Here is a 15,649-nt window from a genome sequence, read left to right as displayed (position 1 = left end):
TGGATGTGTCTTAAGTAAAAAATACGAAAATTGAAAGATGAGTTGCTTTCTAATAATAAAAGTAATTTGTCTGTTGACACGTACACACTACTATATATAGATTAGATAACTAATAAGAATCTGCTGAATGGCACGGGGAACTCTATTCAATACTCTGTAATGACCTATATGGGAAAAGAATCTAAAAAAAGAGCGGATATACGTGTGTCTATAACTGACTCACTTTGCTGTACAGCAGAAGCTAACACATTGTAAATCAACTATACTCCAAGAAATATATTAAGAAAGCGCTTCTAGGAGGTTCCTAAAATCAAATGTTGAGGCTGCCTCCTCTTTAGTACGTGCAGAAAAGGGAAGGGTGCGTGAAAGCGCTAGGTATTCTGATGCTTGCTTAAATTCATGGCTTTGAAAATTGTCCCAGACCTGCTCTTTTGTCGACTCTCAGGTGGGAGCTCTGTTGGGAATGCCTTTTTTAACCTCTCAAGAGCTTTGTCCTGTGTGAGTTTTTTGTTACAGGTTTTGCTGTGGTTTCACTGTCAAATACACTCTACCTGCTCACGTTTTCTGATCTGCTTAGCAATCTTTTGATATTTGTTTGGTAGTTTCTCAGACCCATTATGCATGTATTCTATTTGCCATCTTGAACCAGATTTCAATTTTGAACTTTTATTGATGCCCTCCTTTAAAAAATGATCATATTTAACATATTTCAAGGGCTAAATATATTTTTGTTTTTGGTAATTTTCAATTTTAATATATCAATAAATTAAACATTTTAGAAAAGATGCAAGAAGAGTACAAAGAACTCTTGTATACACTCTACCTAGATTTGCCAAGTATTTACATGTTGCCCCATTTGCTTTATTGGTCTCTCCCCCCCACATCCTCCCTACACACACACACACACACACACACACACACACACACTTTTATTTTGAACAATCTGAGGGTAAGTTCCCCATTACCACTAAGTACATCATTGTGTATTTCCTAATAATAAAGACATTCTTACATTACCACAGTATAATTATCAAAATTAGGAACTATAGCACTTTTTTACCCTTTCCCAACCACAGAAGCAAAGCCAGAGTCACACACTGCAATTAGTTGTCATTTTTCTTTATCTTATTTGACCTTGAAATTTGGAAAAGTACAGGTCACTTATTTTGTAGAATGTCTCTCATTTTGGTTTGGTCTGATGTTGCCTCCTGATTTAGGTATGCATTTCTTGATAGGACTAAGAGGGAAATAATGATCCTGTATCACTCAGCATCCAATCAGAAGACAGATACCACATGAGTCATTTTAAGGAAAAATTTAGTATAAAGAGTCATTTTTTAGTAAAAAATAATTACTAAAAGGGGTAAGAGAGGACTGTAAGTTACACACAAATCTTACAGAAGTAGGAACTACAAAATGCAGCTACTACGTTGAGGGCTGAAGATGGGTTAACAAGGAAGCAACTTAGAAACTTAAACGAAGTGCTACTTTTCCACCCACAGGGGAGAGGTTCAGACCTCTGAAGAAAGGATGTGGTTCCTGCCACAGGAACATGCAGCCCACTGATGAGGTGAGAGGAAAATTGCTGGAGGCTGTGGGTCACTGGGTCACTGTTGAACTGTCAGTGGGAGCCTCTTTATGGTGGCTTCTTTGTCCTTTGGACTTGTCCCCATCATTTTTTGAGCAGTCCCTTACTTTTGGGCACATAGATGTTCCACGTGGATCTTGAACTTTTCTTACCCTAGAATCAATCATATCTCGAAGGCGGCCTGGTTCCTTTTAGTGGAGAAGGGTATTGAGAAACCAAGATCTGATTACAGTGTGTGTTTATTGCTACTTGTGTGTCCTTGCTTTGGTCCTTCTCAGCAGACAGTTAGGAAATCTGTATATCTTTCCAAGAGTGGGAAATCAGCTCCCATTATATTCAGCATATTTATATGTTTGTTCACACATGAGAAAACACAGGAAGTAACTTTATAACTGGTAAACCAAGCCTACTAATTAGAGTTCAATGTTTGTTTAAATTTTTTTTTTTGTTATTGAGGTAAAATGTATAAATCATGAAATTCACAACGCTTTTTAAAAATTATTTATTTATGACTGTGTTGGGTCTTCGTTGCCGCACGCGGGCCTTCTCTAGTTGTGGCGAATGGGGGCTACTCTTCCCTGCGGTGCGCGAGTTTCTTATTGCCGTGGCTTCTCTTGTTGTGGAGCACGGGCTCCAGGCACGCAGGCCTCAGTAGTTGTGGCACATGGGCTCAGTATTTGTGGCTCGTGGGCTCTAGAGTACAGGCTCAGTAGTTGTGGTGCACAGGCTTAGTTGCTCTGTGGCATGTGGGATCTTCCTGGACCAGGGCTCGAACCCATGTCCCCTGCATTGGCAGGCAGATTCTTGGCCTCTGCACCACCAGGGAAGTCCCACAACTTTTAAGTACAGAATTCAGTGAATCTTGACAAATGCATCATAACTGGAACCCCCCTCTAATCAAGACTTAGCAGATTTTCATCACCCAAGAAAATTTCCTCATGCCCTTTTCCAGTCATTCTCCTAGGCCTAGAGGCAACTATTGCTCTGAAATTTTTACCATAGATTAATTTTGTCTTTTGCAGAATTTCATATAAAATTGAATCATAAAAAAAAATGAATCATATACTATGTTTGGTTTCTTTCACTCAATAAAATGTCTGTGAGGTTCTGTTGTTACATATATCAGTAGCAGGGTTTTTCTCTTTTTTTTGGCTAGATAGTACTATATTGTATGAATATTTCACAACTTGTTGATCTATTCTCTTGATGGGTATTTAGGTTGTATCTATGTTTTCTTCCAAGAAGCTTTATAGTTTTAGCTTTTATGTTTGTATCTGTAATCAGTTTTTTAAAGTTTTTTAAAAATATTTATTATGTTTATTTATTTGGTTGCGCTGGGTCTTAGTCGTAGCAGCTGGGCTCCTTAGTTGTGGCTCGCGGGCTCCTTAGTTGTGGCATGCGAACTGTTAGTTGCAGCATGCATGTGGGATCTAGTTCCCTGGCCAGGGATCAAAGCTGGGCCCCCTGCATTGGGAGCACAGAGTCTTAACCTCTGCACCACTAGGGAAGTCCCTGTGATCAATTTTGAATTAATTTTTTTGTATTGTTGAGGTAGGGTCGAGGTCAGTTTTTTCCCCACATGGATGTATAGGTCTTCCAGTAATGTTTGTTCACTTTTCTTTCTCCCTTAAGTTGCTTTGGAACTTTGTTGAAAATCAGTCGACTATATACATGTGATTCTGTTTCTGGACTTAATTTGTTCCATTGATCTCTTTGTTTATTATTATGCCAACAACACACTGTCTTGATTCTTCTAGCTTTATAAGTCTTGAAGTAAGTTAGTGTAAATCTTCCTGTTTTTTCAAGATTGTTTTGGCATTTCCATAAATATGTTTAGAATCAACCTGTCAATTTCTGTTTAAAAAATCTTGCTGGAATTATAATTGGGATTAATGTGAATCTAAAGGTAAATTTGAGAAAAATTGACATTTTAACAATGTTGAAATTTACAGTCCATGGATAGGATACACTCTCTATTTATTTAGGTCTTATCTAATTTCTTTCAGCTATGTTTTATTGTTTTCAGCGTAGAGGTCTTACATGTCATTTGTTACATTTATTACCAAGTACTCACATTTTGATGCTTTTATAACTGAAAATATTGTGAAAGTTTTTTTTTACGAATGTTTGCTAGTAGTGTATAAAAATACAGTTGAGTTTTGTATTTTGACCTATATCCTGTAACCCTGCTAAATTTACTTATTTTGGCAGTTGCTGCTTTCTTTTGAACTTCTGGCCATCATGGTGTAGCTGGGACTGAATTTATTTTCTCATCTGAAACAACTGGAAAACGAAAATATATGAAACAGCAGTTTTCAGATACTGGACAACAGGCAGTACAGGACAGTGATTCCTGAGAGAAGGAAAATAAGGTGAGCCCCTGCTTATCCCTGCTTACAGTTGCCTCTGCTTACTAATTCTTGTCAAAAAGCAAGCCTCAAAAGGATCAAACTGGTACCAAGTAACTGTGTCCAATAACAAAAGCCAACAATTTTGAAAAGAGCTCAAGACAATTTGGCACCAACAGCATAAAATTCACAATGTCTGGAATTCAGCAAAAGATTATCAGGCATGCAAAGGAGGCAAATATAACCCATAACCAGGAGAAAAATCAGTCATTAGAAACTGAACCAGAAATGACAAAGATGAAAGAATTTGCAGAAAGGATGTTAGAATAGCTATTATAAATACACTTCATATGTTCAGTAGATAAGATGAACATTGAACATTATAAAGAGAAAAAGGCAAGATATTTTAAAAATAAACCAAATTATGCTTCCACAGATGAGAAATACAATATCTGAAATGATGCAATGAAAATATACTGAATGGAATCAACAGTAGACTAGAAACTACAGAAGGAAAGGTTAAATTTTTTAAAAAAATTATTTATTTATTTTTGCTGCATCGGGTCTTAGTTGCGGCATGCAGGATCTTCTCTGGGTCTTACGGAATCTTTCGTTGCGGCACACGGGCTTCTCTCTAGTTGTGGCGAGTGGGCTCCAGAGTGCGTGGACTCTGTAGTTGCAGCGTGCGGGCTCTCAAGTTTTGGCACATGGGCTTAGTTGCCCCGTGACATGTGGGGTCTTAGTTCCCCGATGAGGGATTGAACCCGTGTCCCCTGCATTGGAAGGCAGATTCTTAACCACTGGACCACCAGGTAAGTCCCAGGAAAGTTAATTAACTTGAAGACATATCATTAGAAAATATCCAAAATAAACACATGAGGAAAAAAGACCCTCCCCCTCCAAAAAAAACCCCCAAAACCCAGAACTTCAGTTACTTATGGTACAATATCAAGCAATCAAATATATTTAAAATTAAAGCTTCAGAAAGAGGACAGAAAATATATTGGCCAAAATTTTTCAGAACTTGATGAAAACTATAAATTTACAAATCAGAGATATTCAATGAATATCAAGCAGAAGAAACATGAAGACACATTATTATCAAGCTGTTGAAAAGCAGTGATAAATAGAACATCCTAAAAGCAGCCAGGGGGGGAAAAACACAGTGGCATAGTTCACATCAGAAACTATGCAAGTCAGACAAAATTAGACACCTGTAAGTACTTTTGTGGGGGAGGAGAACCCTGTCAACATACAAAAATACCTTAAAAAAAATGAAGGCAGGGGCTTCGCTGATGGCACACTGGTTAAGAATCTGCCTGCCAATGCAGGGGACACAGGTTCAAGCCTTGGTCCGGGAAGATCCCACATGCCGCGGAGCAGCTAGGCCTGTGCTCCACAACTACTGAGCCTGTGCTCTAGAGCCCGTGAGCCACAACTACTGAGCCCGTGTGCCACAACTACTGAAGCCTGCGTGCCTAGAGCCAATGCTCTGTAACAAGAGAAGCCACCATAGTGAGAAGCCCATGCACTGCAATGAAGAGTAGCCCCTGCTCACTGCAACTAGAGAAAGCCCACGTGCAGCAATGAAGACCCAACGCAGCCAAAAATAAAAAAAAATAAAAATGAAGGCAAATTAAAATTTTTTTCAGATGAACAAAAGATGAGGAATTCATTGCAAACAGACCACTAAAATACATATTAAAGGAAGTTCTTCTTCCAGAAGGAAAATTATACCACACGGGAATTTAGAATTATGTAAGGAAATGAAGAAGTTTAGCAATGATAAATATGAGTATAACTATAAAACACTTTTGTTCTAATTTTAAAAGATACCTTTAAAAGATTAATGCCTGATTAAAAGAAAAATATTAACAATCTATTGTGGAATTTATAACATAGGTAGAAGTAAAATGTTTGACAATGGCCAGGGAGAGGGAGAGAAAGTATACTATTGTAAGGTGCATTTGATATACATGAAGTGGTATAATATTATTTGGAGGAAGAATGTGATTAAAGATATAATGGAGACTCTAGAGCATCCTAAAAAAGAAAAAGAAAAAAGAAAAAAAAGATAAGGGAGTTCCCTGGTGACCTAGTGGTTAGGATTCTGGGCTTTCACTGCCATGGCCCAAGTTCAGTCCCTGGTCGGGGAACTGAGATCCCGCAAGCCACGTGGAGCAGCCAAAAAAATTAAAAAAGGAAAGAAGGAATGAAGGAAGAAGGAAAAGAGGAAACAAGGAAAGAGAAAGGTATAACTGATATACCAATAAGGGAGATAAAATGGAATCATAAAAGACATTCAATTTTATAAAAAAGATCAGGAAAATAGGGAAAAAATGAACAAAGAATAAATCAAACACAAATAGCAAGATAGTAGATATAAGGCTACCTATAATGATAATCACATGATCTAAAATGGCCTAAATACTCCAATTAAAAGGCAGAGATTATCAGATTAGATAAAAGAAAAAAGTAAGACCCAAGTATATGCTCTCTGGGAAAATAAACAAACAAAAAATAAAAGGATGGAAATAATTATACCATGCAAACACTAATTCAAAAAAAGCTAGAATGCCTATATTAATTAGACAAAGTAGATTTTAGAGTAAGGAATATTACCATGGATAAAGAGGGACATTTCATAAAGATAAAAGAATTAGATCATCAAGAGGACACGTGTTTGTAGCTAATAACAGCTTTAAAATACGTGAAGCAAAATCTGAGAGAATTTGAGAGAAAAAGACAAATTGACAATTATAGTTGGAGATTTCAATATCCTCTTCTCATAATTAACATAGTCAGAAAATCTGCAGTGATATAGGGGACTTGAACAACACCATCAACTAACTTGACTAATTAACATTGATTCACTTGCCACCTCTTTTGTGAATAAAGTTTTACTGGAACACAGACACACATACTTGTTTATATTTATCTGTGTCTGCTTTTGTACTATAATGGCTGAGTTGAGTAGTTGTGAGAAGACCATATTGCCAGGAAAGCCTGAGATATTTACTGTGTGGCCTTTTACAGAAAGTGTTTGCTCACCCCTGACTTAGATGAAAAGAACAGATTTATTGAAAGACACAAACTACTGAGGTTAGCTCAAGAAAAAATACATAACTTGAATATCTCACTATCCATTAAAGAAATTGAATTTATAGTTAAAAGCTTCCCATAAAGAAAACTTTAGGCCCAGATGGCTTCACTGGTAAATTCTACTATCTTTTGATCTTTTATTTATTATTCTTGTCTAGTTCTTTCTGTACAGTGTTGATTAGAAATGGTAAAAATAGACATTCTTGCTTTGTTCTTGGAATAAACCACACTTTGTCATGATGAATTACCTCTTTTATGTTCTTCTGGATTTGATTTGCTGATAGTTTTTTTTTTTTTTTTAAAGATTTTGATGTCTATATTTATGAGGGTTGGGGTCTGTAATTTACATACTTGTAATTTTTTCTCAGGGTCATCATGGCCTCCTAAAATAAGTTGGAGGGTGTACTTTCATTTTCTGTTTTCTGAAGGGATTGTGTTATTTATTCCTTAAAGTTTGATGTAATATGCTATTTGAAGTCATCTGAACATGAAGCTTTCTTTTTCTTCCTTTTTGTTTTAATTGAAGTATAGTTGATATACAATGTCGTGCCAGTCTCTGCTGTACAGCAAAGTGACTACAAAACAGAAGCTTTCTTTTTTTAAAATTAAATTTTTATATTATTTTTTAATTAATTTTTTTTATTGGAGTAGAGTTGATTTACACTGTTAGTTTTTGTTGTACAGCAGAGTGGGTCAGTTATACATGTATCCACTCTTTTTTTTAGATTCTGTTCCCATATAGGTCATTACAGAGTGTTGAATAGAGTTCCCTGTGCTATACAGTAGTTTCTTTTTAGTTATCTATTTTATATATAGTAGTGTGTATATGTCAATCTCAATATCCCAATTTATACCCCCCCTTCCCCCTTGGTAAACAGAAGCTTTTTTTTTTTGCGGTACGCGGGCCTCCCTCTGCTGTGGCCTCTCCCATTGCGGAGCACAGGCTCCAGACGCGCAGGCCCATGGCCCACGGTCCCAGCTGCTCCGCGGCATGTGGGATCTTCCTGGACCAGGGCACGAACCCGTGTCCCCAGCATCGGCAGGCGGGCTCTCAACCACTGCGCCACCAGGGAAGCCCCAGAAGCTTTCTTAATGGGAAGGTGTGTACTAACAAATTCAATTTTTTGAGTGAAAAGAGAGTTATTCAAAAATTTCTTCTTGTGTCAGTTTGGTAAATTGTGTTTTCCAAGGAATTTTTCCATTTTATCTACATTGTTAAATTTATTGGTATATAGATATAATATTCCTTTATTATCCTTTTAATGTCTTTAAAATCTATAGAGTTATACTCTCTTTAGTCTTGATATTCATAATTTGAGCCCTCTCTGTTTCTTGATCAGTCTTGTTAAAAGTTTATCAATCAGTAATCTTATCAAAGAACCAAATTTTGGCTTTGTTAATTTTTCTATTGCTTGGTTTTTAAAAATTTTATTGATTTCAAATTTTAAAATTCTGATCTGCTTACTTTGGTTTTAATTTGCTCTTCTTTTTCTATCTTCTTAAACTTGATTGTTTATTTAAAATCTTTCTACTTTTGTATTCATTTAAAGCTATAACATTCCCTCCAAGCCTCTGTTTTAGCTGTGTTCTACAAATTTTTCTATTGTGTTTTTATAATAATTTAGTTTGATATATTTTCTAATTTTTACCCATGTATTATTTAGAAATGTGTGTATTTTTTTTAGATGTACAAAAAGTCATCTTAATTCTTCTAAGAGAACTTAATTTTCTTTGGTTTTTTCCCCCTTTTAAATTATTTTTATTATTATATCAATGGAAAAGTCTCAGGTTAAAAATAGTGGATTTTTAACACTTCTCTCTAACATTTTAATTTTTTATATTTATTTTTTGAGATATAATTGACATATAACAATTGTATTAGGTTTGGGTGCACAGTATATGCTTTGATACATATATACAATTTGAAATGATCACCACAATAAGTTTAATTAACATTCATTACCACACAGTTACAATTTTTTTTTCTTGTAATGAGAACTTTTACAATTTACTCTCTTAACAACTTGTAAGTATATAATACAATATTGTTAACTATAGTCACCATGCTGTATATTACATCTGCAGGACTTCCTTGTAACTGGTAGACTGTACCTTTTGACTACCTTCACTCATTTCCCCCATCTCTACTCCCCACCTCTGGCAATCACCAACCTGTTCTCTATACCTATGAGTTCGGGTTTCTTTTTTCTTTAGATACCACATGTAAGTGAGATCATACAGTATTTGTCTTTCTTTGTCTGACTTGTTTTGCTTAGCATAATGCTCTCAAGTTTCATCCATGTTGTCACAAATGGCAGGTTTCCTTTTTTAATGGCTGAATGATATTCCATTATATATATAAAATCACATTTTCTTTATCCATTCATATATCAGTGGACACTTAGGTTGTTTCCATGTGTTGGCTATTATGAATAAAGCTGCAATAAACAGGGAGGTATAGATATTTTTTTCAAGATAGTGATTTTGTCTTTTTCGGATAAATATCTAGAAGTGGAATTGCTGGATCACATGGTAGTTCAATTTTTAATTTTTGAGGTGCCTTCATACTGTTTTCCATAGTGGTTTCTCCAATTTTTGTTCCCACCGACAGTGCACAAGAGTTCCTTTTCTCCACATTCTCTCCAACGCTTCTCATTTCTTGTCTTTTTGATATTAGCCATTCTAACACATGTGAGGTGATATATCATTGTAGCTTTGATAGGTACATCCCTGAGGATTATAATTTCTGAATACTTAGGGATGTTTTAATTTCTAAATATTTAAGAATTTTCTAGACTTTTTGTAATTGATTCCACTGTGGTCATAGAACATATCTGTAGTATTTCAATATATTGAAATTTATCAAAACATTATTACTCAATATATAATTTACTTGATGAACATTTCATTTACACTTGAAAGTCATGGGTATTTTGTAGTTGTTTGATATTATTTTGTTGGGTAAATTTCAATTAGGTCAAGGTGGTTGATAGTATTGTTTAGATCTTTTATATTTTTAACTGATTTTTTTGGTCTAATTATTTTATCAGTTACTGAGAAAGGGATGTTTATATCTACAAATGTGATTATGGATTTGTTTATTTCTCCCTTTAATTCAGTCAGTTTTGCTTCCTATGTTTGGAAGTTTTATTCAGTATTATTAGGTGCATGCATGCTCATTTATAGTTGTGTATGCTTAATGCTGTGATTCATACAATTATGAAATTGTACTTCTTCATACTTGTCAGTTTTGTCTTGTAATATAACCAATTGTGGTAGGCTGAATAATGTCCCCCTCTCCCATCCCCCAAAAGATGTCCACGTCTTAATCCCTACAATCTGTGAATATGTTACCCTATATGGCAAAAGAAACTTTGTAGATATTAAATTAATAATCTTGCAAGAGAGATTATGTTGGATTATCCAGATGGGTCCAGTGTAATCACAGTGATACTTATAAGAGGGAGGTAGTAGTGTTAAAATCAGAAAAAGGAGATGAGGCAGTGGAAACAGAGATTGGGATAATGCCCTTTGAAGACGGCGAAAAGGGCCATAAGCTAAGGAATTTGGGCAGCCTCTAGAAGCAGGAAAAATCAAGGAAATGGATTCATTTTACACTTCTGACACACAGAACTGTGAGAGAATAAATGTACATCATTTTAAGCCGCAGTATTTGTGGTAATTTATTACAGCAACAATAAGAAACTAATATATCACTCCAGGTTTCTTGTTTACTGTTGCATGGTATATCTTTTCCAATATATTCCTTAAACCTCTTTGTGTCATTATTTTTAAACTGTGTGTATTATATAGAACATATAGTTGGTTCTTGCTATTTCATTTAGTGTTACAGTCTCATTGTCATTTATTTGATGCATTTAGTCTATTTATTCATTTATTTAAAAGAGTAGTTCACTATGCACTTTGTTTGTTTTAGTATTTATTTATTTACTTATTTATTTGGTTGCACTGGGTCTTAGTTGTGGCACGTGGGATCTTCGTTGCTGCCTGCAGGATCTTTGTTGCAGCATGTGGGATCTTTGTTGCAGCATGTGAAATCTTTTAGTTGTGGCATGCAGAATCTTTTAGTTGCGGCATGCGGAATCTTTAGTTGTGGCACACGGGATCTAGTTCCCTGACTAGGGATTGAACGTGGGCCCCCTGCATTGGGAGCGTGGAGTCTTAACCATTGGACCACCAGGGAAGTCCCACTATGCACTTTGTTTATTTATTTACTTTTATTATTATTATTTTTTGGCTGGGCCCTGCGGCTTGCAGGATCCTTGTTCCCTGACCAAGGATCAAACCTGGCGCCCTGGCAGTGAGAGCGCTGAGTTCTAACCACTGGACTGCCAGGGAATTCTCTGTTTAGTCTATTTATGATGAATTCAATTATTGATATGGTTGGCTTTAGGTCTTTCCCTTTGCTATTTGTGTATAATTTATCTTATCTAGTTTGCTTTTTTTTTCTTTCTTTTAAAGAAATTAAGGGGAGGAGACAAACCGCCATCTTTTATATGTATGTAAATATTTACCATTCTTCTTGTCTTCAGTCTTGTAGATTTAAATTTTCATCTTGTGACATTTTCAGTATGAAGAAGTTTCTTTAGTATTTCTAGTAGTGCCGGACTGCTCATGACAAATTATCTGTTTTCTTTACTATGAAAATGGTTTTTTTTTCCCTCTTCATTTTGCTGGATGTTTTTACTGGATATAGAATTCTGGACTGGGAGTATTATTCTCCTCCTGACCCCTACTCCAGCTTTATTGAGATACAGTTGGCGTATAACATTGTGTAAATTTAAGGTGTACAACCTGATTATTTGATATATGTATATATTGTGAAATGATTACTACAGTAAGGTTAGTTACCACAGCCATCAGCTCACATACTTACCTTTTTTTTTGTAGTGATAACATTTAAGATTTACTCTCAGCAAATTTCAAGTATACAATACAGTATTGTTAGGTATAGCCACTATGCTGTACATTAAATCTCTAGAATTTATTCATCTTATAACTGGAAGTTGTACCGTTTGACCAGCGTCTTTCCATTTCCTCCGTGCCCTGGTCCCCGGCAACCACCGTTCTACTTTCTGTTTCTATGAGTTCAGGGTCTACCAGTGTTGTCACAAATGGCAGGATTTGCTTCTCTTTTATGGCTGAAATATATATATATATTTATCTGTCTCACATTTACTGTATCCATTCATTAATCAATGGACATTTAGGCTATTTCCATGTCTTGGCTATTGTAAATAATGCTGCAATAAACATGGAGGCACAGATACCTCTTTGAGATTGTGACTTTATTTCCTTCAGATACATGCCCAGAAGTGGAATTGCTGGATAGTATGGTAGTTATATTTTTATTTATTTATTCATTTATTTTAAAGTCTTCTCTATTTTTAAAAATTAATTAACTAATTAATTTTTGGCTGCGTTGGGTCTTTGTTGCCGTGCATGGGCTTTCTCTAGTTGCAGCGAGTGGGGGCTACTCTTTGTTGTGGTGCACGGGCTTCTCATTGCGGTGGCTTCTGTTGTTGTGGAGCATGGGCTCTAGGTGCGCAGGCTTCAGTAGTTGCAGCTCCTGGGTTCTAGAGCACAGGCTCAGTAGTTGTGACACCCGAGCTTAGTTGTTCTGTGGCATGTGGGATCTTCCCGGACCAGGGCTCGATCCCGTGTCCCCTGCATTAACAGGCAGACTCTTAACCACTGAGCCACCAGGGAAGCCCAGTAGTTGTATTTTTAATTCTTTGAGGGACCTCCATACTGTTTCCTATGGTGGCTGCACCAACAGTGTTATTCTTTTACCTTTCTAAAAATGGCATTCCATTGTCTTTCTCCTTTTAGGTTTCTGATGAGAATTCAGCTATCATTCATGTCATTGTTCCCCTCTGTTAATGTGTTGTTTTTCTCTGGCTGCTTGCAGTATTTTCTCTTTATCTTTGGTTTTCAGCAGTTTTGCCATGATGTTCTTTAGGTGTGATATTCCTTATATTTATCCTGATTGGGGTTCATTTTCTCATAGCTGCAAGTTTTACACTAAATTTGGGAATTATTTGACCATTAATTCTTCAAATTCTTTTGCTGCTGTATTATATTTCTCCTGTATTTCTGGGACTTCATAAATGTAGCACTTATATTATACTACTTGATATTGTCCTACAGATCACTGAAGCTCTGTTCACTTTTTCTTCTCTTCTTCATATTAGATAATTCCCAGCAATATATCTTCACATTCACTGACTTCTTCTTCTGTTCTTTCCAATTTGCTGTTAGTCACATTCTTTAAAAATTTTTTTAAATTAAAAATTATGGATTTATTTTCTGTTTTAGAATATTCACTTTGTTCTTTTTTATAGTTTCTACTTCTCTGCTGAGACTCTTCAAAGTTCAAAGATAGTACAAGGCATTCCTTTATACCCTTCACCCCACTCCCCCTAATGTCAACATCTTATTTTTTTTTTTAATTTATTTAATTTTTTGGATGCGGTGGGTCTTAGTTGCTGTGCATGGGCTTCCTCTAGTTGCAGTGAGAGGGGCCTACTCTTTGTTGCAGTGCGTGGGCTTCTCATTGCAGTGGCTTCTCTTGTTGCAGAGCACAGGCTCTAAGCGTGTAGCCTTCAGTAGTTGTGGCACGTGGGCTCAGTAGTTGTGGCTCACGGGCTCTAGAGCACAGGCTCAGTAGTTGTGGCACATGGGCTTAGCTGCTCCGTGGCATGTGGGATCGTCCCGGACCAGGGCTCGAACCCGTGTCCCCTGCGCTGGCAGGCGGATTCTTAACCACTGTGCCACCAGGGAAGTCCCTAATGTCAACATCTTATATAATCATGGTACATTTGTCAAAGCCAAGAAATAAACACTGCTACATTATTATTAAATAACTCCAGGTTTTCTTGAATTTCACCAGTTTTCCATTAATTTTCTTTTTCCTGTTCCAGGATGTAACCCAGGATACCACCGTGCATTTAGTTTTCAAATTTTCTTAGTCTTCTCTGGTCTGTAATAGTTCCTCAGTATTTTCTTACTTTTTATGACCTTGATGAATTTGAAGGTACTGGTCAGATATTTACAGGTCTCAATTTGGAGTTATCTGATTATTTTTCATGTTTAGACTGAGGTTATGGGTTTTGGTGAAATATACTTTAGTGATTAGGTGCCTTTCTCATTGCATCGTGTTGGGGGTGCATGATATCAACAAGACTTATCACTGGTTGTTCACACACTTAACCCTGTTCATGGGTGAGGTTGTGTTTGCCAGGTTTCTCCACTGTAAAATTACTGTTTTCCCCATCAATACATTATTCTTTGGAAGTGAGTTGCTAAGTATTGCCAACACTCAAGGGGAGGAGGATTAAACTGCAAACATGAGGCAGGAGTATCTCCATATATTATCTGGAATCTGTGTAAGGAAAATTTTAACTTCTCCCCCATTTATTTATTCAGTCATTTATTTATAAATCAGTACAGATTCAGAGGAGTGACATCAATGATGGCAGAGTAGGAGACTCCAGCCTCTGATCCCACAAAGAACAACAATTAGACAGCTATCTACTAACAAAAATAGCTCTGGGAGACCACGGGAGCAAAAGTGGTCTCCAAGCCTCTAGCTGTGAAGTTGCTTTACCGTGGGTCTGTAAGAAGGTCAAACATTGATGAATGGTCAGTCTGTCATGTGGCTCCCTAAAAAGAGGGAATTGGTCTCTGGGTGTCAGGTTAGTCATGGGTACATATTTAGTGAGTGCTACCCTTCTAGGCTATACATTAGATGTGAGATTAATCCTGCCTCCCTGGGATTGATGGTTTCTTGCTGGACTTTCTGAGAGTATTTAGATATTAACCACTTAAAGACTGGATGTAGGCAAATTTGTGAAATAGATGAGTTGTGCTTTTAGTATTTCGCACTCTAGTGACTAAGATTGCCTCCTTCAACCCCATCATCTCTGTCAAAAATGTACTTTTTCTACGCTATATCTGAGCTCAGCTGATGAAATCTGTGCAAGTATGTACTATTGCCAATGTACTAGAGGGTTTTTATGTGTGCCAGTGGGTTGACATGCTACTCCTCGCTGATAATATATTTTTATCCTAACAGTGGTCCTTTGCAGGTAAAGCTTTATTCTAAAGAATGATGCTAATGGTGAGAAAATAAGTTGTGGAAGGTGAATGAGAGCAGCGTGGTGCTTTGATTCTCAGCTCTTCACACTTCCTTAAAGAGCTGGCCTTGACTGAATTTAGTTTTTCTGAGAACGCATAGGTGTGGTTGAATAAACCAATGTGTGACTGTCTTTCCCATGTTTTGAATGCGATTTGCACATGAATTTCACAACAGTGGTCAATCTGGTAAGGCATTTTTACAGAGGAAAATGTACAGAAGCAGTTTGTGAGGTTGATCCCCCAATTATTTTTGGCACAAATGCCTCAAAAATGAGAAAAACTTTATTATTTCTCCTTAGTAAGGTTGGGAATAGATAAGGAGGCAAGGTGTTGTTTGGAGATATAGGAGGGAGTGATGAAGGAAACCATAATTCTGTACTGTTGATGACACTGGATTGTGATGTTTACTTGTCTTTCCCTTTTGTAGTATTTTTAGGACATGGACTGTACC

General features: G+C 36.5%; 1 long non-coding RNA gene across 1 annotated transcript in view; it reads left to right on the top strand.

Annotated features, from left to right (window-relative positions):
* LOC132529883 (uncharacterized) overlaps positions 1 to 15,649 on the top strand; it is a 39,026-nt gene that overhangs the window by 968 nt on the left and 22,409 nt on the right. Inside the window, exons 2-3 of the long non-coding RNA XR_009543604.1 lie at positions 1,503 to 1,570; positions 3,800 to 3,960. This is a non-coding gene — a long non-coding RNA (uncharacterized LOC132529883). The remainder of the gene's footprint in view (positions 1 to 1,502; positions 1,571 to 3,799; positions 3,961 to 15,649) is intronic.

This window comes from Lagenorhynchus albirostris, chromosome 11 (assembly GCF_949774975.1).
Source record: "Lagenorhynchus albirostris chromosome 11, mLagAlb1.1, whole genome shotgun sequence".
NCBI lineage: Eukaryota > Metazoa > Chordata > Mammalia > Artiodactyla > Delphinidae > Lagenorhynchus > Lagenorhynchus albirostris.
This window is presented reverse-complemented; position numbering and strand designations above follow the sequence as displayed.